A 27869-nucleotide genomic window follows, 5' to 3' on the forward strand; every position below is an offset into this window, starting at 1 on the left:
GCGTGTACATGTGTATATATGTATGTGTGTATAATATATGTGTATAATAAATGTGTGTATAATGTGTGCATATGTGTATATGATATGTGTGTGTGCATATGTATAATGTGTGTATGGACACATCTGTGTGTGTATGCACGCACATGTCTATAATGTGTGTGTAATACATGTGTGTATGCATGTGTATGTATATAATGCGTGTATGTATATAATGTGTGTATGCACACGCATTTGTGTGTATGCACGTGCGTGTCTATATAACGTGTGTGTATAATACACGTGCATGCATATGTATATATATGTGTGTATGCCTGTGTGTGTGTGTATAATACATGTGTGTATTATATACATGTACACATGTGCATAGGTGTGCATCTGTGTGTATATGTGGGCATGCATATGTGTGTGTGCATGCACGTGTATATAATGTGTGTATGTGTATAATACGTGTGTGCGTGCATATGTGTTTGTGTATAATGGGTGGATGCAGATGTGTGTGTATAACGTGTGTGCATGTGTGTATAATACATGTGTGTATGCATGTGTATGTTTCAGGGTTTCCTTACATTCCATTTTCTATTTAGCCACAGGCATTTTCTTCTCCCCTAGAGGCATTAAGGCCCTCTTGGCTCAAAATTCTCACCAAGTGTGAATACGTTACAATTTTTACATTTTCCATTAGTAGTTTATGGGCATTTGTTGGTCTGTCAAGAGCACCGAGTCATCTGCTTGCAGTACCCTCTCAGGTGGAAAGGAATGAGTTTGTATTCAGAGACACCTAAATGTAGTTTACAACTCCATCTGTCACCATCTGTGAGATTTTAAGCACAGGTCCAGAATGCTGTCAGCCTTAGTTTTCTCATCTTTGGAATGGGGAGAATAAATGTCCCTACCTCATCAAGCAAATGTCAGTTGAAATTATCTCTTCAAATTTCCTTGCCCAGGGGGCCTTACTGCATGATGGTTTCGTGTTGTGCTGTCCCTCAACGTTTACATGAATGAAGTACATCATACTTATTTATTTGAAGTATAGAAACGTTTTCATTGCAAGAAGAAACCAAAAGCAGGTAGGAGCATTTTGTAAGTAAATAATACTAGGGCCATGTCCAGGTGTGAAGTTAACAATGAAAGAGATGCTTTTGCCCATGTTCTGACCGTAACCATTTGAACTATGTTTAGTCTCAATAGCTGGGTGGCTTTCAACAAGGTTAATTTGCCTTACTGTGTTTCTGTTTCCTTATTTATAACATGAGGATGCTCATAGCATCAACTTGAGCATGATGGTTGTGGGGAGGATGAAATGAGTTAATACTCATAAAATGCTGAGGACAGTTCCTAGCACATGAAAGGTTTGAGTTTTTCTTTTGTTATTGCTGTTGTTGTTGGTGGTGGTATTGTTCGTGTTCTTATGCTGAGCCTGCGTGGTAAATTGGAATGTATCTGTGAATAATTCACTTGCTAGTTAAGCGTGTTCAAACATCCCATCATAAAATTCAAACTCACTATGTCTGTTTCTCTGTAGTTCATCCACCAATATCCTGTTCCAAGTTGCCATCATCTCCCACTGGAGCTACCACAAAATCCTTTATGGATCCTTCTGTAATCTCTATCCATGATCCCATCAAGGAAAAAGATCTTAAAACAAATCTAATCATGCTACCACTCTCCCTTCTCCCACTTAAAACCGTTTATTGGCTTCCAGTTGCTCTTAGGATGAAAGCAAACACATCTGCATGGCCGTGGATGGTCTGGCCCTGCCCGTGTCCGAACACTCATCTGCTTCTCCCCTTACTCATTATTTCAGAGCCTTTTTAGTCTTTTCCAGTTCTAGCAATGTGCTAAGATCACAACAAATGCTGTACCCTCTGCCTGGAATTCTACCCTTCTTGATCTCGTCCCACCAACATCACTATTCATTCTTCCGGTCTCAGAATCAGTATTGCTTTCTCCATGATGCCTTTCCTGTGTTCTGTGTAAACTGGGATCTTCTGTCTACGTCTAAGACCCTGTCCTCTTCCTTCACAGTACACAGTGCCATTCCTAACAATCCACTTAGCATGTTATGGTTGTTGGGTGTTTGTCTTCACATGAGCTCCATGAATGCAGGAGGCTACGTATGTCTTGTTAACTGCTACATCTCCAGCATGTTGCACATGGTAAATGCTATGAAAACATTTGTCAAAGGCGTGAGTGCCATTTCAGATGTTCCCATAACGTTCATTAGAACTAGAAGGACTTCCTGACATTCCTCCCTTTCACCGACATTGTGTAGAGCTGGGTGCTGTGTTCACAGCTTGGCCACTGTATACTTCTCAGTTGTGCCTCTCACCCTGTATTGTAAACTTCCCATCGACAGGTTTTGTGTTCCCTGTTAAGAGTGTCTCTTTCATGTCTCCCATCCTAGTGTCTAACATAGGTATTCAATAAATATGTACAGAAGGAAGATAAGGGAAAAAGAAAGTAGAGAGGAAAGATCTGACTTCGGTCCAGTGAGGACAGAATCGCTTATTCACCTCTTCTGTCTAAGCCCATCCCTCTCCCTGGGCTTATTTTAGCAACACTGCAAGTCAAGAGAAGTTTCAACCTGGAAATGCCCCACCTAGCAAGCCCAGGGGTGCAAAATCAAGAGAGTGAACAGGACGTTCCTGCTACCATTGGAGAAGACAATAACCCAGAGTCCAAGAGGTCAAAGGGTGCCTGGTCAAAGAGGTCTGCCCCTACAACTCATCCTTAGTCCATGACTCTCGACCCAGATTGACAGCAAGTTCATGTCTAGTTAAGCAAATCCAGAGACGACTTTTGTTTATGTAATGGGACGCTCAACTCCTCAATTATACTGTGAGAGGCTGAGGGGGAAAAAAATAGACATTTTTGCAAAATCTGTTTCTGGCAACCTTCAGTAAGCTAAAACAGTTGAGCATACAGCTTTTTCTGTTGTTTCTGCAAAGAGATAATTTGTTACATGGAAGCTCATTTGCTTATTTGAAGTAAATACGGCTTCAGACCCAGTAGAGATTAACACTCATGGATGAGATGGATCGAGAAGGAAGAGACATCATACTTCACTGTTACATTTACTGTGTTAAATATAAAGTGGGAATTGATGAAAAATGTTCTGGAGTTCCCCGTGCGAGCCTAAGTGATGAACTGGGGTTTATTTGCCATCTGGCTTTTAAGGAGGGATTTTTTTTCATGTCAGAAAAATGGCACCTTCAGAACTATTGCGTTACAGACATCTGTTTATCAGACCTTTGCCTGAATGAATTATTCAGAATGTGCTTAAGGTTGTACTTTACCTGACATATGGAAATATAAAGTTTCATACTTGATATCGGCATATATTTGTCTACATAAAATCAGGTGTCGTACTTGAAACCCGGAGTGCTGGAGCTTGGTAGGTGGTGCTTTTAGTACTTGGGATATTCGTTTTTCTACCTCCTGTGGTTCTTGATGTCTTCATTTTTTTGGAAATGACTGTGTGGAATTATATGTGACTCCCAGTTTCTGTATTGAAGCCCCGTTTTTGTTTCCACTGTGTTCCTTACAACTGAAATGGAAAGCTACTCTTAGATGATATGGGTTTCATGGCAAAATTCTGTTAGTAATTTCAAGTTTGCCAAACACATGAATATCTGGAGTTATCAAAAGGAAAGTCTTCGGGGACATATTCAGAAGTCCCAAGAAGAGGAGGTGATTTTGCCAGGTGCAATGGCTAATGCTTTTAGTCCCAGCACTTTGGGATGCTGATGGGGGAGGATCACTTGAAGCCAGGAGTTGAAGACCATTCTGGCTGACATGGTGATATCCTGTCCCTACTAAAAATACAAAAACTGGCCAGGTATGGTGGTGCACACCTATAATCCCAGGTACTCAGGAGGTTCAGGAAGGAGAATTGTTTGAACCCAGGAGGTGGAGGCTGTAATGAGCTGAGATTGTGCCACTGCATTCCAGTCTGGGTGACAAGGCAAGACTCCATCTGGAACACAAGAAGAAGTGGTTTCCATACACATCAAGTTTTAAAAGCACCCCTCAACTCATCATGTCATCAGAACCAAATAAAGCCTTAACATTATCCATGAGATTGTACCCTGTTTTCCATCTGTTCGTTTATTTATTTATAGATTGTTTCATGAGACATTGACTAAGCTCCTGCTTTGTGCCAAGTATTGAAGATGTAGATTCTACTCTTTACTTGTTCGGGCCTTACAAGGGAGCAGAAAAGATGGACATAAACAAAATAGTTACACATCAGTCACCATGATAGATGTGTAACTTCAAATTAGATGAGTGCTCCTGTGAAATGAAACAAGGTGTTGTGAGCATCTGTTGGAGCAACCTCACCTAGGATTTCAAGGAGGACTTCTTGGAGGAGGCGACTCTGAAGCCATCATCAGTGACTTCACTTGTTGAAGAAGGGGAGGAGTCTTTCAGATGGCAGGACAGCCATACGCAAAGGTCTGGGGGCTAGAGAGCTCACGGAGCATTGCACAAGCTATTTAGAGGCCAGTGTAGCTGCAGCCAGGAGAGCTCATTTGGCCAGAAGGGCTGACGGTTCCTAGAGAGGTCAGCAGCCCTTACAGCCTGGAGTGAGGAAGGTGGTGTTTATAAAGCAAGGGTGGCAGGAAACCATTGCACAGATTCTAATAGGCCAGTTCTTTGCTCCAATTAAAATTGACGAAAGATCCCTAAAGTCTGCCAGCGTCGCTTATCTGTCTTTGAATTCTCTAGTGTCTAGTGGTCAGCAAGTGCTGGTAAAATAAATACATGATGTGGTGGAACCACTTCAATAGGATGTGAGCTCGGAGTGAGTTCCAGAAAGGTACCCTGCAATCACTTATCCCAGAAACTGGTGGGGAGGTTTCAGTCAACCTGTATAAATGTCCCTGGGGACTGTCCTTTGGATGAGCAGGTGGTCTCCTTATCTATGACATAAAAAGAGAGATACCTTTCAGAAAGTCTTTAAGGGGAGCAGAGCAAGCACTGGGAGGGACTAATAGGATGACAAAAGAAAGAAGTGAGAGGCAGAGGGCTGAGGGCCCTTCGGAGCTGCCGCTGTTTAGCCAGAGGAGGGAAGTAATTGCATCCCCAACAGGCGGGCTGTAAAGGGATGCAGCTCATTATTTGGAGAGAGTGGTGAAGCTGGGAGCAAACAGCTTCTAGATCAAGCTGTGAGGGAGGATGTTTAGTAATTAAAGGAGGCTGGTACCATTTGGAGGTACAAATCTACAAATCCAAGGTCCATATCCCAGGGAGTGACCACGGGGTCACAAAACACAGTCTGCAAATGCCCCCACCTGAGGTCGTACAGAGGTAAGTTATCCCCATGGGGGCTCTGCAGGTCCAGCAGGTCAGATGCTTTTATTCACCACCCCCACACTTAATAGCACAACTCGTTCTGAGATCATTTTTAAAGGAGAAATGAAAGCTTTATGTCTGTGTGTGTATGTAGACACCATCTTAACACATTGCATGCACTTTTGATACACGTGTGTTCTAGACCATCGTTTGCAGGGACTTCTGTTGTTGAACTTGTTCTCTGTGAGGCACGAATGGTAGGCTTATGAAACCCATCCATCTTTAGGCCGGGTACACTGGCTCATGTCTGTAATCCAAGCACTTTGGAAGGTCCAGGCAAGGGGGATCACTTGAGGTCAGGAGTTTGAGACCAGTCTGGCCAACATGGTGAAACCCCCTCTCCACTCAAAGTACAAAAATGAGCTAGATGTGGTGGCAGGCACCTGTAATCCCAGCTACTTGGCAGACTGAGGCAGGAGAATTGTTTGAACCTGGGAAGCGGATGTTGCAGTGAGCTGAGATCATGTCATTGCACTCTAGCCTGGGCAACAGAGCGAGACTCTCTCTCAAAAAAAAAGAAGAAAGAAAAACCCATACATCTTGTACCTGAGGACTGTTTGGGGAAGCAGCTGCTTTTGCCCGTTGGTTTCTCCTTGGTGTTCTCTACTCCCAGGGACCCTCACCTTGCACCTGCTGGGAAGGCCAGTTCACCTCTCCGGGCTACTTGTGTTACACAAAGCTGGAGGAGAATGGAGTCAAAGTGGCTAATTTTGTTAGAGAAGAATCGTTTTGTTCTGCGTTGGGTGAAGTTTCTCTCTATTACACTTTTCTACAAATTCCCCTGTTCCCAATTCCCTCAGACAACAAAACTACAATTTGCTGGATAAACAAAAGCAGTGGGGATGAAGCCTCCCTGGCAGCCAGTCTGTCAGAGGTGCTGTGCTTGTTAGCATGGTAAAAGAGTTAGAGGAATTTTTCAAGTTGTACGAAATTGAATTACTTAATAAACTTGGTATAACTTTCTTCCCTGGGAGTCAGTGTTGTTAAAAAAAAAATCCAAAAAGACTATTTTGCTGCATTGGCATTTTATAATCGGGCAGGGTGTTCAAACCCTTTTTTCTTCATCCATTTTTTTTCTCAATAGCACTTGTTCCTTAGCCCTTTCTTTCTAGCTAATACTCTCTGTAACTGTTTAAAAAAATAATAATAAGAAGAAGAATGGCTGGCCTCAGTGGGTCATACCTGTAATCCTAGAACTTTGGGAGGCAGAGGCAGGTGGATCACCTGAGGTTGGGAGTTCCAGACTAGCCAGGCCAAAACCCCACCTCTACTAAAAATACAAAAATTAACTGAGCGTGGTGGCACACGCCTGTAATCCCAGCTACTCGGGAGTCTGAGGCAGGAGAATGGCTTGAACCGAGGAGGCATAGGTTAAAGTGAGCCGAGATCATGCCACTGACCTCTAGCCTGGGCGACAGAGTTAGACTCCATCTCAAAGGGAAAACAAAAAAAAAAGAAAAAAAAGTTTAGATGTTTGATTACCCTTTCAAATCGTCTAGCTAGTAGGTTGGACTTTTCGTTTATTCAAATTTTTCCCCCTTTAACAGCATTGCCCCCACCACCATCATCAAAAGGGAAAAAAAGACAGACAGCAGGTTAATCATCCATATTAGAATTTCTCAAATGCCTGGGGCAAGTTTGCATGCCATGGATGGAAATGGTATTTTCAACTGGCAGACTGAGCCGGTCCTGCCTAGGAAACCTGCTGCCTTGGCACGGTGGTATTAGTGGCTGAGGGCTGTATGTTTATTCCCTGGCCCTCTGATGATCCCTGGAAGCAAAGTGAGTGTCCACAGGCTTTCTCTGTAGTGACACCGACGTCCTTCTGCCCTTGTGTTTCCAAAGTGAGCTTTGTTAGGTGCCAGACTGCAGGATCCTTCTGCAGCTTTCTGAAGAAATCCTGTGCCATGCTCTGGTCGTGCAAAATGCCCAGTAGTATCAGGAACAGTGAGCTCAACTCCACCTGATACTTTGTCTTGGATGGAACACTTTGCTTTATCATTACAAAAAAATAATAATGCCTCACTTAGGGCTGCAAGCGGTGTTGATGTATTCAATAGCGCATTGGAGAAAATGTCAAAGCAGATTTGCAGAAGGTTCCCATCCTATGGGCACCCCCAAAAAGCATTTTATTAGCTCTCCTCCAAAATATACATTGTCATGCAGAGCAGAAGGATTAAATATTTATGTCTGTTGGCTGAGGTAATAAAATTGTATTCAATTATGTCTCAGGCACTACCTAATGATTGTTGAAAACTTGGTAATAACACCAAAACTCATAAAAAATACAGGATAAACAATGCTGGAAGAAAATTATGGGAAAATAGCCTCTGGCCTGTGGAAATGGGACTTTATTTTGAAATAATTTGAAATAACAGTGTATGCATAAAAAAACAAGTGAGTTTATATAACCACACTCTAATCTCCAGAAACTTTTCTTTATAGTTTTGTTCTTAGCCAAGTCAAAAACAAGGGCTATGTCAGTGGTGATTCCAGTAAATCCTGGTAGGTTTGGAGTTCCTTGAGGACAGCCCTTTCTTCATCTCTGAACTTTTGGCACTTACAAAGAGCCTAGTTCAGAGCAGACTGGGTACTTCATAAATATTTGCAGAACTTTTTTTTTTTTTTTTTTTTTTTTTTGAGACAGAGTCTCACTCTGTTGCTGAGGCTGGAGTACAGTGGCACAATTTCAGCTCACTGCAACCTCTACCTCCTGGGTTCAACCAGTTCTCCTGCCTCAGCCTCCGGAGTAGCTGGGATTACAGGCACCTGCTACCCCGCCTGGCTAATTTTTTGTATTCTTAGTAGAGATGGGGTTTCACTATGTTGGCCAGGCTGGTCCCAAACTCCTGACCCCAGGTGAACCACCTGCCTTGGCCTCCCAAAGTGCTGGGATTACAGGTGTGAGCTGTGGATTACAGGCATGCCCGGCCAGCTTCTGTTGGTTTGCTGGCAGTCATGGGCACTCCTTGCTTGTAGATACATCACCTGAATCTTCACTTGCATGTTTACATAGAGTTCTCCCCATGAGCATGAATGTCTCTATTTCCCCTTCAGTGAGGACAGGGTCCTATTGGATGAGGTCCTACCCAAATCATCTTTACTTGTTCTTCTGCGAAGACCCTATTTCCAGCAAGGTCACATTGACAGCTACTGGGGGTTAGGACATCCACATGTTTTAGGGGGAAACAATTCAGCTCCTAGCAAACAACTTCTCTGCAGCCCTGCAGTTCAGATCCGCGATCTCTGCTCAGCATTGTGTTGCCTGAGATCTGGCATCTCATCTTCACTCTTCCAGCCTTTTGGGCGTCCTCTCCTGCAGCCCTGGGCAGGCCTGCACCCCCAGCCTCTGACCATGCCTCGGGCTTGTCTTGCTCATCCAAGTTCCTCTGCCTTTGCACTCTTCTAACCCCGATGTGGGTCTGTCTGCCCTCCTCCTCCTTTGTCCCAGGAACCTTTGACTTTTCCACTGACACCTGTGGCCTCTGGTGTGACCTCTTCTAGACTTTGTCCCCGGCATGCCCAATCCTCTAGGAAGGCATTTCCAGGTTATAGCTGACAACTCACTTATCACCTCCCAAACTACTTTTAAGAGTGCTTAGCGTGTCTTATCCATGTGCCTGGTACAGTGCTGAACCCATGTGAGTTACATGGAAATGCTTAATGAATCCTGTCCTATTTCTTCCAGAATATGGCCCTCTAATTATCCATGCAGGGTCCAGTTGGGATGAGGAGGGCAGGCTCCAGGGGTCAGAATGCCTTGTCCTTAAACGTTACTCACCTCATTGACTCACTGCGCAATCTGGGACCCAGTGCTTAGTGTCTCTCTGCCCAGTTACCTCATTGATAAATGGAGGTGATGGTAGTGCCAACCTCACAAGGCTGCTGTGGGGACTAAATGAGTTTATACAATAATTTTGAACAATGCTAGGTACATGCTAAGCTTTCATGACTGTAGCGGCTATGGTAATTTAGCATAATCTTTGCTTCTCCCCAACATGTTCTCTCTGGGCTCTGTTCTTCTGCTTCTGAACATGCTTAGACCTCCGTTTCTGTAGGAGGCTCTTACTGTTGCTGTAACAAATGATCACCAATTTGGGGTAATTTAAAACAACACAAATGTATTTTCTTGCAGTGCTGGGGGTCAGAAGTCCGAAATGGGTCTTACTGTAGTAAAATAAATGGTCAGCAGTGTTGCATTTCTTCTGGAGGTTTTATGGGAGAATGCAGTTTCCTGCCTTTTCTGGTTTCTAGAGGCCACCCAGGTTACATGGCTCATGGCTATTTCCATCCTCAAAGCCAGCAGTGTGGCCTTCAGACTCCAGCCCTGGCTTCCAGCATCACACACACCTCCTTCTCTGGTCTTCCTCTTACAAGGAACTTGGTGATTACTTTGGGTCCACCTGGATAATCCGGGGAACTCTTCCATTTCAAGATCGTTAATTACATCCGCAAAGGTTCTTTTGCCAGACAAGGTGATGTATTCACAAGTTCCAGAGATTAGGATGCAGGCGTCTTTGGCAGGGGACAAGATTCTGTCTGTCGCACTCTCTAAAGGCCTTCCACCTGTCTGATGGCTTTATCTCCAACAAACATGCATTCACATTCAGGCTCTGCCACCTAGAAGCATGGGACATGTAATCTCCCCAAGCCTGTTCTGCCTTCTACAAATTGGGACAATGAAATTATCAAGTGAAGATAGAGGAGTTGGAATCCTTTGTACCTAACACACGGTACATGCATGCTCACTTGTGGCTGTCACAATGACTGTTGTTGGTTTCGGTTTTATTGGTGTTATTTTCTCCCAAGTATGGTTCTTATAACCTGCAGCCATCGGTCTTCCGTTGATCTCTAATGTAAGGTATGCAGTTGGGGCTGTCTGCTCGCACCACCCTCGTGTGACTGCATTTACCTGCATGTTGGTTCCTTTGCTAATTCTGTTTGGGCAGGATTTGCTTTTTGTTTGCTTAGCAAACTTCATGAGCCATTTCTGATTTCCAGTAGCGCTCCACAGGCAAATCTCTCTTGAAAGGTGTTGTTTGGTTTGTTTACCTCCTGTTCATTATTCTTACCTCTGCAGGCTACAAGTCTCCTAGGAAGGGGTGTTGGACATGGACGTCCCACCCTGGACCGCTGAAAACTTTGGGAGCGTGCAAAGAGATTGGGCATTCTAGAGGGGCTTTGCTGGAACTCTAGGAAGGAGAAAAAGCAGAGTCAAGCAGAAAATGGGAAAAGAGAAATCCTAAGAGGAGTCTCACGAGATGATTAATTCGCATTTGCACTTCATGCATTTTTTCCAAACTTCCAGAATCATGTTGGGAGTTGGGCACAGAGGATCTTGTTAGGGGGCAAAGAGACGGAGTGTTTTCTCCACCCTCCACCCCCACGCCCATCTTCCTATTCCTCCTCCACACACACAATAGAAGAGAGCTTTAACTTCATCTCAGGAATTCTGTCCCCAGGTTTAGTGCTGGGGTAAAATCAAGGACCTGGCTCTGTGCCTGGCTGGGTGATTCCCCACTTGTGTTAATCACTCAAACAACCCAAATGCATTTTCCTGTAGTTCTGGAGGTCACCAATCCAAAACGGCCCTTACTGGGGTAAAATCAAAGCCTCAGCAGGGCTGCATTTCTTTTGGAGGTTTGATGGGAGAAGGCAGTTTGCCGTCTTTGCTGGTTTCTAGAGGCCACCTGGATTACACGGCTCGTGGCCCTTCTCAGCTTCAAAGTCAGCAATGTGCCCCTACAGCAACATCATTTCCTAAAGTGTGGGAGAGGGGGCCTGGGAAGATAACATAGCAAAACCATCAGATCCTACATCTTAAAATAAGAAGGCTGTTTCCTTTTCAGTTGACTTTGCTATGTCTAAGCTTATATCCAGAAGAATGCTTCCATTTGGTGCTAGTCTTTATACCTTTGCATTCCTTGCTAATCTCTGTCAGTAAAGAGGAAGGAGGATCAGGCACAGTGGCTAACACCTGTAATCCCAGCACTTTGGGAGGTCAAGGCGGGCGGATCACCTGAGGTCAGGAGTTCGAGACCAGCCTGGTCAACATGGCGAAACCCCATGTCTACCAAAAATACAAAAGTTAGCCGGGCATGGTGGTGTGATGGCGTGACAGTCACCTGTAATCCCAGCTACTCGGGAGGCTAAGACAGGAGAATCACTTGAACCTGGGAGACAGAAGTTGGAGTAAGCCGAAATCGCACCATTGCACTCCAGCCTGGGCAACAAGAGTGAAATTCTGTCTCCAAAAAAAAAAAAAAAAGGAAACTGAAGATTCGAACCTTGGGTAGTGCGTTAGTTTCCTAGGACTGCTATAACAAAGTTCCACAAACTAAGGGGTTCAGCAACAGAAATGTGTTGTGTCACACTTGTGGAGGCCAGAAGTCCAGGATCAGGGTGTCGGCAGGATTGGTTTCTTCTAAGGCCTGGGAGGAGGAGTCTGTCCCATGCCTCTCCCCGTGATTGCTGGCAACGCATGGTGCTGCTTGGGTTTTAACTCTATCAGTGTGATCTCTGCCTTCACCTGCACGTGTTCTCCCTATAAGCATGTCTGTCTCCGTGTCCAAATTCCCCCTTTTTATGATGACCTCAGTCATACTGAACTATGACCCATCATGACTTATTTTTGTTACGTCTGTAAAGACCCTCCTTCCAAATCAGGTCTCACTCACAGATCTTACGGGGTTGGGCTTCAACATCTTTTGGTGGGAATGAAGTTCAATCCGTAGCAGACAGGAAATTCTTTTTACCTGCTATTATTAACACTTTTATTTCTATTGTATTTATTTTACCATGCATAACGGCAGCAAAAAAATTTGTTTCCACTTATAGATCTATTTTTTCTTCTTTTTCAATAAATGAATTTACTTTTTAAAAATTTCAGTCAAGTGATTTTAAGAAAAGTTGTTAACTATGTCATCGTACAGGTGGTCTTCAGATATGGACAAATATGGAAGATACAGTGTAAGATTAGGGCAATATCCTTGGTCCACCAATCCTTTGAGGGTTAGGAGTAGAAAGAACAAGAATAAAGATGTTAAGTAGAGTGAGGTGTGTTCTTCAAAGATTCCTTTTTGTGGACCATTTCTTCGAGAGACAAGTTTTGTTCCTGTGAATAAATGTGCTGTTGCTTTTTTTTTTTAGCTCCATCGTTTATCCTTGCTAGTATTTCACAACTTGATGTTTGAGTTCTATTTCCGTGCCATGCAGAATGAGGTAAATAATCTGAAACTTAAATTCCCACATGGAATAATTTCTGTAATGTGGAGTTTCTTAAGCTTGAGGGCGTGTCGGAAGCCCCTGTTGGCATTGTTAAAATGCAGGTTGCCGCACCCACCCCCAGATTTTCTGACTCAGTAGCTCTGGGGCAGAGCTCTGTTATTTACATTTCTAGCGAGTTCTCAGGTGATGTGGATATGGGGGTGGGGAGGGTACATTTTGTGGACCACAGTCCTACTGGAATGAGGTGTCTGTTCTGTGTGAGTAAAGATTTTTCAGGATCCTTTCCAGCCCTGCGGCTCGGATAGGTCAGATTGCAGCATTCTGGGTGGGCTAAGATAACGATACTAAAGACCTTCTGAGGTTTGGGCTTAAATTCTTTTCTCTTTGTTTCTTTTACTTTTTCTTGCTTGCTTGCTTTCTTGCTTTCTTTTTATTATTATTATTTTTTTTTTGCAAGGTCTCACTGTGTCACCCAGGCTGGAGTACAGCGGCGTGGTCATAGCTCACTGTAGCGCCCCAACTTCCTGGGCTCAAGCAAGCCTCCTACCTCAGCCTCTTGAGCAGCTGGGACTACAGGCACATGCCACCATACCTGCCCGCCTAATTTTTATTTTTTTTTTTTCTTGAGAGAGACTTGATCCCACTATGTTGCCCAGGCCAGACTTGAACTCTTGAGCTCAATAGATCCTCCTGTCTTAACCTCCCAAAGTGCTGGGATTTCAGGCATGGGCCACCACACCCGGCTTAGAGCTCCCTGTTTTTCGTCCTCAGGGGATCTTGGTCAATATCTCACCTCATCTGGCCGTTACCCACCGCTGTACTTTATATTCTACTTCCTGTTTCTGCTGGGTGAGGATGGGCTTGTGATTGGTGGAAAAGAGGGCCCAGGCAGGAAAACCACTACGGAAGCAATGTCTGTCCACCTACCAGGCCTCTGGGAGGCTGAAGAAGGCCTGTTTTTGTTTTGTTTTGTTTTGTTTTTTTCCTGTGGGTTACTTAAAAACACATTTTTTTAATGCAAAAACAGGGTTTCTGAAATTATTATCTGTCCATCTATTTAACTGTTATAAAGTAGCACTTTTAATTCATTTCCATAATTACTGACTGTGTCATGCTGTGCAAAAGATTCAATTGGGGTAAGGAGAACGGTCTCATATAAACCCCCCTATGAAAGTGTGGCCCAGGCCAAGAGCAGCTGCTGTCTATTCCTGCAAGCTGCAGTGCTGTTTGAGAACATCTTTCCTGTCATATCCCCCACCAGACCCTGAGCATGTTGCCATCGGCCTTCCTCACACCCCCGCAACCCTTGGCACCATCATTTGCAGTGCCCCATGCCCAGTGCCAAGCACACTGCCTGGTGTTCAGGGTATCTTTTGAAGGAGAAGTTACGAGTCAGTAGCATCCCCAAGCCTTTCCCAGAGCAAGTCAAGCCCTGAGGCCCACAGATTCTTTGGGCAGGAAGTTGTTCTCCAAGAAGTCCTTGGTAGAGCTGGCTCTGTGCCTAGCTGGGCCAGGCTCCGTCCTCCCTGGTGTACCCTCCTAGCTGAGCTTCTGGGCAGCCAGCGGTTAAGTCCATTGTGGGAAGCTATTGAGTCTGAAACACACAGTGACAGCAGGCATGCAAAACTACTTCCCAGCCCCGCATGTGGCATAATTGTATTTTCAGGGAGGGCCAATCTATTAGCAAGGTGCCGGTCTCAACTGTGTAACTTTTATAAAGGAAACACTAAAGGCCTCTTGGGGTGAAGGATATTATAATTATGGATGATTTATACTCCCCAGCTCATGTATACATTGCACTTGATGAGAATGTTCTACTTGACGTGGCCAGAAACATTAAGCAAAAAATAGTGTTGCAGCCTGGGTTAGAAACCCATCCTTTGTTTTATGTCTAATCTATCCAGTGCTAAAATATTTGGAATGATACCTCTGCATGCTGCTGTGAAGGAAATACGAACATAATGAGTGCATTTCTGATTTCAGACCAGATCATCATTTCCTTCTAAAATACCTCACCGAGTTTAGCATATTTATTCCTTGGTGGAATGTTTGCTGCGTATTGCGGTACAAAAGCAGAAGAAAATAATCATTATGATTATAATTTCTGGGCTAGGAGAGACCTTAGTGGTATCTAGTCCAGGGTGTCCTGGTTTAAATTACAGCATCAGCTGGTAAGTATTCTACTTTTTATGATTCAGAATCTAGAAGTTAAAGAAAAGAGGAAGAGAGAGGAGAAAAGACAGTAATAAAGGAGGTACTTTGGCGTTAATAAGAACACAGACCTAGGTGTCTCACCTCTACCTCCTACCTGAGCCATGTTTGATAAGTAAGAATTTCGCTGGACGTCAGTTTTCAGCTCTAGAAGAAAACAAAAACAAAAGCAGCATCCAAAGACAGGGATCAAGGCCAGGAGCAGTGGCTCATGCCTATAATCCCAGAACTTTGGGAGGCTGAGGCAGGAGGATTGCTTGAGGCCACGAGTTCACGATCAGCCTGGGCAACATAGCAAGATCCCATCTGTACAAATAATCTAAAAATTAGCCTGGCATGGTGGTGTGCACCTGTAGCCCCAGCTACTTTGAAGGCTGAAGCAAGGAGGTGGAAGCAACAAGATCACTGAAGCCCAGAAGTTCAAGGCTGCAGTGAGCCGAGATCACAACATTGCACTCCAAAGCTGGGCAACAGAGTAAGAGCCTTTCTCAAAAATAAAACAAAACACAGAGGGATAGGACTGAGACGGCCCTCACTCACATAACTGTTAGAGCCGTAAATCGGATAGTGCATGCATACTATTATTATTACAGCAGTATTGCCAGGCAGCAGGCAGGCCCAGGGTGGTGTAAGTCGGCTTTGCTCATCCATTGATGACAGCTGCAGAACATTCCTCAGTTGACTAATGTGTGAACTGCGCGCTGAGAACTGGCCCGAGGTCCTCCAGCTAATTAGTGGCAGAGCCGTGCTCTCCAGACTCAGGGTCAAGGCGCTGGGTCTGAGCTGTGGCTTTCATCAGGCTCCCGGAGACCCCTTCCCTTGTTCTCCTAGCAGCTGGATGGAGGCCCTGGTCCTCAGCGTTTCTCCTAATTCCATCAAAGAAGGGCCTGGGATTGTTTCCATGCTCTGTGTTGTGGACTAGGGAGCTAACTGCAGTTCCTTTCTGCAGGGAGGAAGCTTGCTCTACAGATGATGAGGGAAACACACAGCTTCCCCAGCATGTCACTTCTGAACTATTTAACAAATCCACGTAGCACGTCTTATTTCCTTGATAACTTTAAAAAAAAATTATTCTTTAAACAAATGACTTCCTACTGTAGCGTAAATGTAAAATTTAAACAATAGCTATTTTTTCTAAGTCCTTACTCCCACCCACCCCTCCCCACCTTTTTTTTTTTTTTTTTTTTTTGACACAGTGTCTTTCTCTGTCACCCAGGCTGGAGTGCAGTGCTATGATATCAGCTCACTGCAACCTCTGCCTCTCGGGTTCAAGTGAGCCTCCCACCTCAGCTTCCCAAGTAGCTGGGAGTACAGGTGCACACCACCATGCCTGGCTACATTTTTGTATTTTTAGTACAGTCAGAGTTTCGTCGTGTTGGCCAGGCTGGTCTCAAACTCCTGGCCTCCAGCGATCTATCCTCCTCGGCCTCCCAAAGCGCTGGGATTACAGACGTGAGCCGCTGCACCCGGCCCTAAATCCCTTTTTTAAAGAAATCAGTTGTTGGACACAGTGACTTACACCTGTATTCCCCGGAGGCAACGGCAGACAGATCACTTGAGCTCAGGAGTTGGAGACCGGACTGGGTAACATGACAAAACCACGTCTGTACCAAAAATATAAAAATTAGCTGGGCGTGGTAGCACATGCACTGCTGTGGTCTCAGCTACCCCTGAGGCTAAGATGAGACGATCACTTGAGCCCAGGAATTCAAGGCTACAGTGAGTCGTGATTGCGCCACTGCACTCCAGGCTGGGTGACAGAGTGAGGCTAATTCTAAAAAAAAAAAAAAAAAAAAAAAAAAAAAAATCAGATGAAATTAACATCACTTACAATTAACCATGTTGAAGTGTACAATCCAGGGGCGTGTGGAGAATCCACCATGCTGTGCCATCACCGTTTTTCTATACTTTCGAAACATCTTCCTCACGCCAGGAGAGCACCTCCTACCTGTCACATCATAATCAGTCCCCTTTCCTCGCTCCCTCCAAGTTCGGGGTAACCTTTCCTCTGCTTTCTGTCTCTGTGAATTTCCCTATTCTGGGTATTTCATGTAAAAGAATCATACCAGTTGTGGCATCTGGCTTCTTTCACTCAGCGTAATGTTTTCAAGGTTCTTCCATATTATCGCTTGTGTCAGTGCTTTGTTCTTTTTTGGGCGGGGCGGGGGTGAGGGAGACAGGGTCTCGCTCTTTCACCTAGTCTGGGGTGCAGTGTTGCAGTCAGTTCACTGCAGCTTCAGCCTCCCGGGCTCAAGTAATCCTCCCACTTCAGCTTCTGGAGTAGGGACTACAGGCATGCGCCACCACCATACACCACGCCTGGCTGATTTTTGCTTGTTTGCTTGCTTATTTATTTATTTATTTATTTATGGTGGTGCTGGGGGGACACAAGGTCTGACTTTATCACCCAGGCTGGAATGCAGTGGCTCAGTGTTGCCTCCCTGCAACTGCCACCTCTCAGACTCAAGTGATCCTCCCACCTCAGCTTCCCGAGCAGCTGGGACCACAGGCATGCACCACCACTTCTGGCTAATTGTTGTATTTTTTGTAGAGACAGGGTTTTCCCATGTTGCCCATGCTGCCCTCAAACACCTCGACTCAAGTGATCTGCCTGCCTTGGCCTCGCGAAGTGCTGGAATTAGAGGTGTGAGCCGCTATGCCCAGCCTTCATTCCTTTATTTATTTTTTTTTTTTTTGAGACGGAGTCTCGCTCTGTCGCGCAGGCTGGAGTGCAGTGGCCGGATCTCAGCTCACTGCAAGCTCCGCCTCCCGGGTTCACGCCATTCTCCTGCCTCAGCCTCCCGAGTAGCTGGGACTACAGGCGCCCGCCACCTCGCCCGGCTAGTTTTTTTTTTTTGTATTTTTTTAGTAGAGACGGGGTTTCACTGTGTTAGCCAGGATGGTCTCGATCTCCTGACCTCGTGATCCACCCGTCTCGGCCTCCCAAAGTGCTGGTATTACAGGCTTGAGCCGCCGCGCCCGGCCCATTCCTTTTTATAATTGAATAATACTCATGACCTGGACATGTTCCGTGAAAGGGCCGTATGGGCAAAGTGGTCCCCAAATGCTGGAGTTGCTGAGAAACCAAAGTACAAGGTGGAAAAATCCACTTTGACATTAAAGTGTGTTTTACTGGGGAAACTTACAGCTGTCTTGAGTGGCAGAAAGACAGAGCTCCACACTGCTACTCCCCAGACCCAGGGCTTATATACCTTATGGAAAGGGCACAAGTGCTCTGGACAGGACAAATAAAGGCCACCCTCCAGGACAGGCAAGAATGATCGAAGTTGACATGTTGTTATACTAAGGACTGGAAATAAAGTAGGAATCGGGAGGCATTCACGGGTCTGGGACTAATCAGAAGTCAATATGGCAGATTAGCATCCAAGATGGAGTCACTCTTGTTTCCACAGGATACCACAGTTTGTTTATCCATTGATGGACAGTTGGGTTGTTTTGACCTTTTTGGTGTTATGACTAATGCTTCTTTGGAACTTTGTGCATAGGGTGTGGATGTAGGTTTTAATTTCTCTTGAATAGATCCCTAGGTGTGGAATTGCTGGGTAATGTGGTCTAATACACCTTTGGTTAATGAAATAAATAGCATTTTTAGTAGTTTTCTTTCTTTCTTTTTTTACTTGTTGTGCTACTACCATCTCCAGGACCATTAGTGGCACATATACCACAATTTAAGAAATACCGTAAACCATTGTGACCTACACACTTGTACGGCTTTCCATCTTGCAGTGCTATTGGCCAGTCTGGCTTGTGTTTCTCTGGATGGTCATCCCGACCTTTCTTGGTCATCCTCTTACCTCTCATTGGCCAAGTTATGCCCATTCCTACTTAAAAACTCTTGCATAAGCTCTGTTTACTTCCAGCTTTCTTTCTACCACCCACTTACATTTTTCCCAGTTTTTAAGGTTGAGTTCAAACTTCGAAGTTTGAATTTGTACCTTGATCTTGTTTTTTTGTTCGTTTGTTTGTTTTTGGGTTTTTGTGTGTGTGTGTGTGTGTGTGTGTGTGTGAGATGGAGTCTCTCTCTGCCACCCAGGCTAGAGTGCAGTGACATGATCTCAGCTCACTGCAACCTCCACCTTCCAGGTTCAAGCAGTTTTCCTGCCTCAGCCTCCCGAGTAGCTGGGATTACAGATGCACGCCACCACACCAGGCTAATTTTTGTATTTTTAGTAGAGATGGAGTTTCACCATGTTGTTGGACAGGCTAGTCTTGAACTCCTGACCTGAGGTTATCTGCCTGCCTTGGCCTCCCAAAGTGCTGGGGTTACAGGTGTGAGCCACTGTGCCCAGCCAAATGATTTTGTCCACAGAGTGGACTGCGTTTCTGTTCTTAATTTGTATTTACAGTAGAAAATCTCAGTGGCCACCTTGGTCCCCAGTCTCACTGCAAAGAGTCTGTCCCAGTTACTGTTAGGGACTCATCTGTAACCAAACACTGAACAGAGGATGTCACAGTTAGTTACTAAGCCCATCTGGTGAAATCAGTATATGGGATTGCACACGAAATGAAGAGTTTCTGAACTTGAGTGTAGCTGTGTGTCTTATAAAGAAATTCACAAGTGCTTTTGTCCTTGATGTCTTTCATTTGGGGAATACATCCATTTCTGTCTCCGCCTTCTTTAAAGCTGAAAGGAAAAGAGTTGGTAGAAATGCTCTGCTCCAAAGGAAGATCAATTCTAATAATGTTCATTTTTCTAAGTGTCTCCTTCTTCTGAAATGAAAGTCAGGGAGCTTTGACACCGGCTCCCTCCCTGCCTTCTACACCCAAGTAGGGTAGGACTTAAGATGTTCCAGATACCATTTGCTCTTCTTGAAGCAGGCTCTTTGCGCTGTGTGATGAGTAGACTCTTCCCCTTTGCTTTGATGGGAACCTCGGCATTCCAAGTGGACATACTTCATATCCTCATGGCTTGTTCTCTTCCTCTTTGGATCTCGGTAGCAAACTTTTAGCTGCCTCTTACAGAAGAGGGCCCTAGGGGAGACATCATCCTTTGTTAGGAATCCTGGAAAAATACCAAGAAACTGACACAAGTCAAAAGAGGGATCATGGAGTCCTGGGTATCCCTTTAGGGTGTTCTTACTCAACCTGAGTCTCAGGGTAGCCTACAGGAGAGCCACTTACAAGTTTGTTAAAAATGCACATTTGGGGCCCGGTGCAGTGGCTCATGTCTGTAATCCCAGCACTTTGGGAGGTCGAGGCGGGTGGATCGCATGAGGTCAGGAGTTCGAGACCAGCCTGGACAACATGGTGAAACCCTGTCTCTACTAAAAATAAAAAATTAGCTGGGCATGCTAGCCGGTAGCCCCAGCTACTCGGGAGGCTGAGGCAGGAGAATCACTTGAACCTGGGAGGTGGAGGTTGCAGTGAGCTGAGATTGTACCACTGCATTCCAGCCTGGGCGGCAGCAAGACTCCGTATCAAAAAAAGGAAAACACATTTTTTTAGTAAACTTCTCAGCATCACACACTAATAAAGAGTAGACCTGGGATTTGAACCATGAACTCCTAAGAGAGATCCAGAACCTACTCTCTTAGACATTTCTCTACCTCCTATGGCTTGAAATTTGTTTTAAAAGAAACCCTGGTATGTTCAAACAAATTACTACCATTCGATAGTGGCCAACCGAATCAGACCACTGGGCTTGGTGCCATTGTTTCTGAATTTTTAGCAAGCTACCCGGGTGATTCTGGGGCCCACTAATATTTTTGAACTATAGCTGTAGGAAGACTTCATACGTGCAGAGTATAACTATCTTAAATCCAGTCAAATTAATTGTTAATTAAATTGATGTCTGCCTGGGCCCTAACTCATAACTTTCATGTTGCAATTCCCTCCTGATATCCAGAGGCATCATTTAAAGAATAAGTAACCAGGGACATAAAAATGAATTATTTATTTATCTTACCGAAATCTCATACCCTTCTCAGTGAAAATGTGGTTGCTTGTCACTGAGCGTCCTACCCAATAGGCATGTCTGTGTTCGTTTCAGAGAAAGAAATCATTTTCTGCCCTCCGAATGCAGAAAACATGAAGCAGTCTCACATTGATATTATGCTTAATAATTAATCTTGGGCATAGGAGTATGCAGGAGCATTGAGCACAAGCACTCCTTGTCAATAAACAAGTATTTTCAGTGCAACACGTGCAGGCTTGGCCCTTATCTGATGTAAAACATGGAGAAGAAAGTGGTGGTGGGGAAGAAAGTGGCTGTAATCGAGTTGCAGGGGGGTCCTATTTCAAACACCATTTCTCCATTTAATAACAACAGCTAATGATGTTTTTGGTTTTGATACAGAGTCTTGCTCAATCACCCAGGCTGGAGTGCAGAGGCACGATCTCGGCTCACTGCAACCTCCGTTCTTGGGTTCAAGTCATTCTCCTGTCTCAGCCTCCTAAGTAGCTGGCATTACAGGCACCCGCCATCATGCCTGGCTAATTTTTTGTTTTTTTTTTTTTTTGAAGACGGGGTTTCACCATGTTGGCCAGGCTGGTCTTGAACTCCTGGCCTCAGGTGATCTGCCCGCCTCAGCCTCCCAAAGTGCTGGGCTGGGATTACAGGCGTGAGCCATGGCGCCAGGCCCAAGAGCTAATGGTGTAGGTATATTTTCTTTATCCACTCATTGGTTGATGGGCATTTAGTTTGGCTCCTTATTTTTGCAGTAGCAAATTGTGCTGCTATAAACATGGGTATGCACATGTGTTTTTCATATGACTTCTTTCCTTTGGTAGATACCCATCAGTGGGATTGCTGGATCAAATGGTTGTTCTACTTTTAGTCAAGTTCACTCTTGATATTGTCATGATACAATCTCTTCTCTTCTGCACAAAACTGGAGTCCTTTCTACTGTTTCTCTTGCTTCTTAAGCATAAAAATGACTTGTTTAAGTTGATATTAGAAAGTTAGATGTGTCCTAGACATAAAGGAAGCACCGAGACCACAGAGGCTCTTGTAATTGCCAAGGGCTACCATAACAAATGACCACCTAGCGGCAGGCTTAAAACAACAGAAATTTATTCTATTACTGTTGGGGGAACTAGAAGTCTGAAATCAAGATGTGGAGTTATTAGCTCCTTCTGGAAGCTTTGAGGGAGAATACATCCCATGCCTCTTCCCTAGTATCTGGTGGTTCCAATCATTTGCACCCCTTGGTTTATGGCTGCATCTCTGCAATCTTTGCCTCCGTCTGCTCGGGGGCTTTCCCTCTGTCTATGTGTGTGTCTTCTCCTCCTCTTACAAGAACACCCACCCTGAATCCTGGATGATTCCATCTTGAGATCCTTAACTTAATTACACCACCTGCAAAAGATTTATTTTCAAGTAGGGTCATGTTCACAGATATCAGGGATTAGGACTTGGACATAGGTTTTTGGAGGACACTATTTGACTAGCCTATAATGACTATCAGAGAATGGATTCTATCGTTACTGGATGAGTTGACCCTTCTTTGACTGGAACACCAAGTCATGTGGTTGTGGTGAAGCCCACATACTTTGGGGCTCGGCAGGTGTTGGTTCGAGCTCCTGCACCATTCACTGGCTGTGTGGCCATTGATAAGTTTCCTAAACTCCCCCAAGCTGCCATCTCTTCACTTAGGAAATGGTGATATTAATCTTAACTAAATGCATGAGTTTTCTGTTCTGTATTACAAATTACCCACACACACTTAGCAATATAAAACGGCACACATTTGTTTTCTCACAATGTCTGTGGGTTAGAAGTTTGATACAATTTTGCTGTGTCCGTTGTTCAGGCTCTCACGTGGCTGCACGGAATGTGTCAGGTGGATTGTGTTCACATTTGGAGGCTAAACTGGGGATGGTGCTTCCCTGATCACCCAGCTTGTTGGCATGATATATTTCCTTTGACCGTACGTCTGAGATTGTTGGATTCTTGCTGACTGTTGGCCAGAAGGCATGTTCATCTTCCAGAGGCTGCGTTCAGCTTTCAGAGGTCACCCATAGTTCCTTCCTACATGGTCTTTTCCATAGGTCCTCTCATAACATGACAGCTTGCTTCTTCAAGCAGTGGAGAAAGAACAATTTATGTGTGTATATATATATAAATTATGTAATATATATACATATTTTTTTCCTGGGATTGCTTTCAGTCAATAGACAATATGGCAGGCAAAGGTGATGGAAAGTTATACTGTGATAATGTTCATATATATATCAACATATATATGTGTCTCTGTATATATATGAAGATGTATGTTGTATACACACACACACACGAACATAATCACCATGTAACTTTCCATCACTTCTGTATTCTGTTGGTTGGAAGCAAGTCCAAGGTGTACCCATAATCAAAAGGAAGAGATTATGCAAGGGTGCAAATACAGGAAGTCAGGGATCAGTGACAGTCACCTTAGCATCTGCACACCAATTAAATATTGTATGAATTAGAATATTTACAAAACTAGCACAATGCCTAACACCCTGTGGCTATTTAAAATATATATAACTGCTATTGTGAACTGGCAGCTGGAATTACTATTCAGGTTAATCACTGCTCAGATTTTAGGGTCTACACCTTTCTTCACACAGGATGTTCCCTGTACAACTTCAGGGGCACCTTACACACAGGGGAGGATGTGAAACGGAGGCTGGGGATTAGGTGAAATTCAGTGGTTCTTGCTACAATGGAGAGATCTGAGCCATTGGCATTGATGGCAGAAAGACTTGAGCATCCTACATTGATATAAACTATAACTGATTCAGATATTGGAAAGCACTGGTTTTCGGTTCCAAGTGTTAGGTGGTAATGGCAAGTCTCATGTGCTGCAGCCCCTTGCAAGCCCACTGAAGAACATCTGGCAGCTGGCACAGCAGTGGCTGCTGGGTTTTGCTCTCTGCAGTGAGCACTGCCAGGCTGTCTTGCTTCTTCCTGAATTTGTGGGTGGTTGCTAATCCTTTAGCTCATTTTCTTCGCTGTGTTTTTCCACATTTAAAATCTTTTATTTTCCTGTGTCTGTGTTTTCATTCCCAGGAGAGAGTTGGCTTTTTATGTGTGTGTGGAATAAATGAAGGTGTGATTCTTTTACTTGCTGGCTGTTGAATGTGAAGTATATAGCCACCTCTAAGCCAGGTGAGGGTGGAGTAAACTTAGGCTATGTTTTGGGCCTCACTGCATCAACCACTCCAAAAATTCGGAAGTCTTCTGAGAAGATTTTAAACATTTTCCAGTAATTTCCTTATTGTGTGGTGACTATGAGTAATAAATCAGGAAGTCAGCCTTCATCACAGGAGGGATTACGTGATGATGGTGTCACAGAGCACATCATAGTGAGCATTTCCATTTCTAGGTGTCTTCGGGAAGTCTTAAACAAGGGGATCTATATATCTGTATTTCCTTTTGGCCATTGTTGAGAATGACCATCCAGCACATACCCAAATCACATGATGTAAGGTGCATTTAATACACAAACTACTTATAAGTCTATGGGCAGCATATAAGCAAACCATAGACAGTGCAGTGCCCTGGGCTGTTTGTACAAGAGTTGTTATCACCCCTAAGCCCAGAGGGCAATAAGAGCAAGTGATTTCTAGAATTCCAAAGGAGATAGGAAAGCAGCTGGTCCAGTGCAAGTCTGAGAATAAATACCCTGGTCCCCGCTCCTGGACTTCAGTTGATTGCCTGAGCTCTCCATCAGCCCAGCCCCACAGGCTGCTAGAAGATGTGGTATCCTGGCCAGATGCGGTGGTTCACGCCTATAATCCCAGGACTTTCGGAGGCCAAGGCAGGAGGATCACCTGAGGTCACGAGTTCAAGACCAGCCTGGCCAACGTGGTGAAACCCCATCTTTACTAACAATACACAAATTAGCGGGCATGGTGGTGCACACCTGCAATCTTAGCTACTCAGGAGGCTGAGGCAGGAGAATTGCTGGAAACCGGGAGGTGGAGGATGCAGTGAGCCAAGATCACACCACTGCACTCTAGCCTGGGTGATGGAGCAAGACTGCATCTCAAAAATAAATAAATAAAAAGGTGTGATATTCTGTTAATGATGGCTGACCATCTTCCAGGGCAGAGAGCAGTGTGGAATGGGATGGAAAGTGAATCAGCAGGGAAGCATGGAAGATGCATCAGATATACCCACACACACTTTACTCTTTACCCCTTGACTGCCATTTTCTAGGCTTTAAAGCAGTAGAAGGCCAGGAAAGTGGTCAGGAGTGCAGACATCAAAGCTTAATTAATAGCCTCTTTTGAATTCTAATACAGGTTTGGCACCTTCTAGCCATGAAACTTTAGGCAAGTGACTGAACCTCTCTGAGTGTATTAGTCCATACTGCATTGCTATAAAGAAATACCTGAAGGCCAGGTGTGGTGGCTGACACCTGTAATCCCAGCAATTTGGAGACTGAGGCAGGCAGATCACCTGAAGTTAGGAGTTTGAGACCATCCTGGCCAACATGGTGAAACCCTGTCTCTACTAAAAATACGAAAATTAGTCAGGTGTGGTGGTGCATGCCTGTAGTCCCAGCTTCTCAGCAGACTGAGGCATGAGAGTCACTTGAACCTGGGAGGTGGAGGTTGCAGTGAGCTGAGATTGCACCACTGCACTCCAGCCTGGGTGACAGCAAGACTCTGTCTCAAAAATAAATAAATAAATAAAATAATAAATAAATAAATAGAAAACCTGAGACTGGGTAATTTATAAAGAAAAGAGGTTTATTTTTCTTCAGGCTATGCGGTTATGGCTCCAGCATCTGCTCAGCTTCTGGTGAGGCCTCAGGGAGCTTCAACTCATCATGGAAAGCATGTTGGGCAGGGGAGAGAAACAGGCAAGAGACGGGGGAGGAGGTGCCAGGCTCCTTGAAACAACCGGATCTCATGTGAATTGACAGAGTGAAAGTTCACTCATCACTAAGGGGATGGCAGGCACCAAGCCATTCTTGAGGAACCTACCTCCGTGACTCACATATTTCCCTCCACATATGCCCACCCCCAACATTGGGGATCACATTTCAACATGAGATTTAGAGAGGACACATATCCAGAGTGTATCCTGGATACCTCCATTTCCTCACTTGCAAAATAATGAGACGCAAGTACCTACCTCTTGTCCTTACTGTGATAAAATATTCCTACCTTGATCCTTTTTTTTTTTTTTTTTTTTTTTTAAAGATGGAGTCTTGTTTTCTTGGCTAAGCTGGAGTGCAGTGGTACGATCTCAGTTCATTGCAACTTCTGCCTCCCGGGCTCTAGCAATTGTCCTGCCTCCGTCTCCTGAGTAGCTGGGATGACAGGTGCAAATCACCATGCCGCGCTAACTTTTGTAGAGGTAGGGTTTTGCCCTGTTGGCCACGCTGGTCTCGAACTCCTGACCTCAGGTGATCAACCCGCCTTGGCCTCCCAAAGTGCTGGGATTATAGGAGTGAAACACCGCAGCTGGCCTATCCTTTTTAATGCGACGAATGGACTCCACATTTATTTATTTATTGTCTTACCCACCCTATTCCAATGTGAATATAAGTTTCAGGAGGGCAGGGATTTTGATGTATTTTATTCACTGACACAGCTCTAGCAGTAAGACTAGTTGGTGGCATAGAGGAGGCAATCCATAAATATTTGGGAGCATCAATAAATAAGATAGTGGCTACAAAGGGCGTAGAATAGGGCCTGGAATGTCTTAACAGCTTGCTATTTGAGCAAGTATTTGATAGTAAATATGTCAAAGTTGATTTTAAACATCCAAACACAGACAAGCAAAGAACGGGAAGTCCCCCAGGTAGGCATGATATTTAGAAATAGGAATAAAATAAGCCTGGTGAAATTACCCTTGGTGAGTTCCTTGCAAGGTTATGTGATTTAAAAAAAAAAAATCTGTAGTTACATTTCTGTATGTAATTTTGTTTTATCATCTTTTTATTTATTTACTTTTACAATTAATTTATTTTAGTCACCTAAATTCATCATTAAGTCTGTAGTCCTGGAAACGATGTCAACCCTCAGATCTCTATGCTTGAAAACCTCAATTCGCTGGCGGGGTGTTGTGGCTCATGTTAGTCCCAGCACTTTGGGAGGCCAAAGTGTGTGGATCACTTGAGGTCAGCACTTCGAGACAGCCTGGCCAACATGATGAAACCCTGTCTCTATTAAAAATACAAAAAATTAGCCAGGCATGGTGGCATGCACCTGTAATCCCAGCTACTCCAGAGGATGAGGCAGGAGACTCCCTGGAAGCCGGAGAAGAAGGTTGCAGTGAGCCGAGATTACACTACTGCACTACAGCCTGGGCAATAGAGCAAGACTCCATCTCAAAGGAAAAATTTAAAAAAAATCTTATTTGGCAGTGACTGGGTACACAGAGTTGTACCACAGGGGACACGCCTGCGGAAGATACCCGTTGGGATCCTCAACACACAGCAGGCCTCAGAATTTCCCCTGCTCCTGATTGGTGTTCAGATGGAGATATTAGGTTCAGCGGGTTGATTAAGTTAATGACATTTGCAGCAGCCTTATAGGCTGCAAGCCAGAGAGAGGCTTTGTGGAAAATTGCAGGGAGGAATCCTGCAGGCTCTGCCTTTGAAAGATAATGCGAGTTGCATGCTGGGGCTCTCTTCTCCCTTTGTCTTGAAGGTGCAGAAGACACAGCTTTGCGAGCTGAGTAAACATCTGTGCATGGTGAAGGTAAAAATGCCGTGTAGCTCTTCTTCCCCTGAATTCCTTTACGAACTGGTGAAAGAGAACACACATCTTGGAGACTGAACTTTTCAATGCTGCTTCTGGGTCTCTTGAGTTCTTAAAATTATCTTTTTGATCTTTCTGTCCCATGCTGATACAAAATACATAAACAGCCACGTGACTATTTTTCACTTAGAACCTGCATATTCTCCTAGCAAGTACTCCCGCAGGGCCTGTATTTTGTTGTCATTGCTGGAATGCAGTTGCTCCTCCTTCCCTTAGTCTGGCCTCTGCCAGCTTCTCAGCCAGCTTGTCAAGCAGTTGCTAATCCACCACCTATTGCTATTAACCCTTCGTTACCTAAATCCACCCACCATTTTTTGTCCTACACCTGTGGGCCTCAAGCTTGAGTTTGCATT

The 27869-nt window shown here is 44.5% G+C and overlaps 1 protein-coding gene and 1 long non-coding RNA gene across 32 annotated transcripts in view; both read left to right on the top strand.

The window, feature by feature from the left end:
* LOC144337898 (uncharacterized) overlaps positions 1-4069 on the top strand; it is a 103110-nt gene extending 99041 nt beyond the window's left edge. Inside the window, exons 3-4 of the long non-coding RNA XR_013411538.1 lie at positions 945-1067; positions 2405-4069. This is a non-coding gene — a long non-coding RNA (uncharacterized LOC144337898). The remainder of the gene's footprint in view (positions 1-944; positions 1068-2404) is intronic.
* The window catches only part of RBFOX1 (RNA binding fox-1 homolog 1), a 2485711-nt gene that overhangs the window by 1675486 nt on the left and 782356 nt on the right, over positions 1-27869 (top strand). The gene's annotated exons all lie outside the window — the stretch shown is intronic.

Source organism: Macaca mulatta, chromosome 20 (genome assembly GCF_049350105.2).
Source record: "Macaca mulatta isolate MMU2019108-1 chromosome 20, T2T-MMU8v2.0, whole genome shotgun sequence".
NCBI classification, from domain to species: domain Eukaryota; kingdom Metazoa; phylum Chordata; class Mammalia; order Primates; family Cercopithecidae; genus Macaca; species Macaca mulatta.